Source organism: Rattus rattus, chromosome 9 (assembly GCF_011064425.1).
Source record: "Rattus rattus isolate New Zealand chromosome 9, Rrattus_CSIRO_v1, whole genome shotgun sequence".
Classification (NCBI taxonomy): Eukaryota; Metazoa; Chordata; class Mammalia; order Rodentia; family Muridae; genus Rattus; species Rattus rattus.
In genome coordinates, this window is record NC_046162.1 from 59,539,229 (window position 1) to 59,543,177 (window position 3,949).

The following is a 3,949-nucleotide window of genomic DNA, read 5'->3' on the forward strand; positions in this document are numbered from 1 at the left end:
ACACACACACCATACACACACACCATACACACATTCACACACACACACACACCACATACCATACACGCATTCACACACACACATACACACACACCATACACACACACCATACACACATTCACACACACACACACCACACACACCATACACACATTCACACAAACATGTACATGCACACAAACATACAAGAACACAAACATACACACACGTGCACACACACACAGAGGGGGAATTAATGAAACAAGGAGCTGATAGCTTGGGAAAAAATCAGTAAGTTTGTGGTATTGGGGAAAAAAAAAAAAAAACCCCTAAAAACTTCAAAGGAGAAAAAGAGGCTAGAGCGATAACTGAGGACTAGGGTTGTGCGAACTATTCCTCCAGAGGACCTAGGGCTCACTGTAACTTCAGCCCACAGGATCTGGCTCCCTACACACATGTACACCAACACAGACATATAATTTGAAAAAAATTCAAAATTAGGCCAGGAGATGGTCCAACATGTGAAGGGCTTGCTGCCAAGCTGATGACCTGAGTTCAATCCCCTGTAACACGGTGAGGTAAAGGGAAGAACTGACTCCACAAGTTGTCCTTTGACATTGAACAGGCAGGCTTGCATGCTGTACATGTATGCAAATAAATAAATGTAATTAAAAATCATCTAAAAATATTTTATACCAAGCATGGTGGTGGTTACTTTAATCCCAGTGCCTAGAGAAGGTAGAGGCGGACAGATCTCTCTGAGTTTGAAGATATCCTGATCTTCAGGCAGGATTCCAGGACAGCCAGGCTACATAGAGAAACCCTGTCTCTCGACCAAACCAAAATTTGGACACGATTGGGATACCGTCAGTGCCTAAACTGAAAGGTTCCAAGAAAATGCAGAGGAGACTAGAAAGAGGTCGATGGATTCTTCCAGAGCCTTTGCAGGAGACATCGTCCTGTCTGCACCTTTATTTGACTTACGATATTGTAGATTAGCGTTCGAGCTGAGCAAAATCTTATTGTTTTTAAGTCATTAAGTTATGCCTAATTTGTTACAGCAGCCACAGGGTTAATACCTGAACAATCTACACATAAATTTGGTGTCTTAAGTAAAAATCAAATTATCCTAAAAAGACACAAACCACCGAAAATTCATTCCATATGAATCGGGTCATTTTGAATAGTCCTGTAATTTAATGAAAATAGAATTTGTAATAAAAACCATCCTTCTGCCCCTTCAATATTTTTTATATCCAGATGGTTTTTCACTGAGAAACTTCTACTTCATTTAAGGAGAATTAAATTTCTCACCAATATAATTTTTTTCCAGGAAACGTAATAGGTATTCTTTCTTAATTAATCTCATGAAAGTAATATTACTCTAACACCAAGGATGAAAATGATAAAACGTAAACAAGAACAACTAAAAGATAAATATCTCTTTCATGATGAACTCAAAAATCCTTAGAAAACAATATCAAAGAGGATTTTGGATTCTGGTCGGAGAGAAAGCTCAGCCGTGAAGAATCAATTTGGTTTGTCTCAGAACCACAGTAATTGGTAGTTCTGGCTCCTGTAAAAATGGTGCCCTCTTCTGGCCTCTGTGGGCAGCCCACAATCATGCACATAGATTAAACAAATTTAAAGATTTCAGCAACATATTAAAAGAATTATACTAACTAACTAACAACTAATTAACTAAGTGGGATTTACTCATGGGCTTATATTTAACACTCACCAGTGTAATCCACCATATTAAGGAAATCCACACGATCGTGACTGACGTACAAAAGACATTCAAAATCTACTGCACCTCTAATCATCTTTAAAAACCTTTCAGAGCAAAGATACAAAGGGGAGGAAAGCCTTAACTTGGTAAAAAACACCTATGGAGAAACCATCAGCGACTTATTTTAGGGCAGAAGACTGAATAATAACGCACTACCATTATGTGATGTACAGCTGGATGCTCCATTGTTGGAAAAAACGATGGAGAAGTGGAGGGCGTGATGGTTTGTATGTGCTCGGCCCAGCCCTGTGGAGTAGGTGTGTCACTGTGGGTGTGGGCTATAAGACCCTCATCCTAGCTGCCTGGAGGCCAGTCTTCTGCTAGCAGCCTTCAGATGAAGATGTAGAACTCTCAGCTCCTCCGTGCCATGCCCGCCTGGATGCTGCCATGCTCCAGCCTTGATGATACTGGACTGAACCTCTGAACCTGTGAGCCAGTCCCAATGAAATGTTGTCCTTATAAGAGTTGCCTTGGGGTGGGAGAGATGGCTCAGCGGTTAAGAACACTGACTGTTCTTCCAGAGGACCTGAGTTCAAATCCCAGCAACCCCATGGTGTCCCCAACCATCTGTAATGGGATCTGGCTAACCTCTTCTCCCTTGTATCTGAAGCATACAGTGTACAAAATACATAAAATAAATCTTTTTTTAAAAAAGTGCCCTTGGTCATGATGTCTGTTCCTATTTCAAAACCCCAGACAGATGGCGTGCGGGATATAAGCAGGAAAGCGGCTGCCTTTGTTTTGCAGATATACATCGTCTACACTTAGAGCATCTCGAGTAACCTACAAAGAGGGCTTGCCCTCAAAGAATAGCAGGTACAAATCATGATCTAAAGAAATAAACATTAATTTGTTTCCGTTATACTGTGTTCAATATTAATAATCATGTAGACACCAAAATTCAAAATATCATCTGTAACCACTAAGAGATAGAAATATTCAGCCTGCAAGAGATGGCTCTGTGAGTAAAGGCACTTGCTGCTAAGGCTGCTGACCTGAGTTGGATCACCAGGACCCACATCATGGAGGCAGAGAAATAACTTTGTCCACAGCTTGTTCTCTGCCAACACACACACACACACGCACATGCACATACACACTCACACACACATACACACACAGTCACATACATATACATACACACACATACACACGCACATACACCCACACATACACACACATACACACACACACATACATACACACACACAAATACACACACATACACACACATACACACACATACACATACACACAAACACACATACACATACACACACATACCTACACACACACACACATACACACACACACACATTATGTCTCTAGGTAACTAAATGAGTGAATATAATGTAAATTTAAATTTTTAAAGGTTTATTTAAATCTGCACTTGGGAATCAGAGGCAGGGGCTCTTTCAGTTCAAGGCCAGCTCCACAGAGAAACTCGGTCTCAAAAAACAGAACTATTTTATGTGCTTGTATGTATATGTATGTGCACCACTTATGTGCTGGTGCCTCTTCAGGTCAGGAGATGGTGTCGGATCCCCTGGAGTTAGAGTGAGCCATTGTGGGTGCTGGGAACTGAACCTGGATCCTCTGTAAGAACATCATTTTTGGTTTTATTTTATTTTATTTTATTTTATTTATTAATGTAATAGAGTATCCCACCTGCATGTCTGCCTACAGGCCAGAAGAGGCACGCAGTCATTACACATTGTTGTGAGCTGGGACTTGAACTCAGGACCTCTGGATGAAGAGTCAGTGCTCTTAACCTCTGAGCCATCTCTCCAGCCCGTGGGCTCTTAACCAATGGGCTTTCTCTTCAGTCCCATGTACCTAAAAAGGAGAACTCTTGCAGGAAGTTCTAGGAACCACAAACAGCCATTGTATCAGGAAAAGAGCGTAACATGACTAAAGAAATCAAGGTGATTCTTGGATTTGAAACTCAAGAGGTAAACCCTGGATCTGATAAATGTAATATTCCAGGGGGTGGTGATACACACCTTCAATCCCAACACTCAGGAGTCAGAGTGTGTGCCTGTGTAGACCAGGCTGGTCCACATAACATGTTCAAAACCACCAACAAACCTTGGCAACAACAACAACAGTAACGATAAGTTTCTCTTTCCCCGAATCATGTTCCAGATTCCGTTAAAGTTTACAATTTTAAGTCTGTTC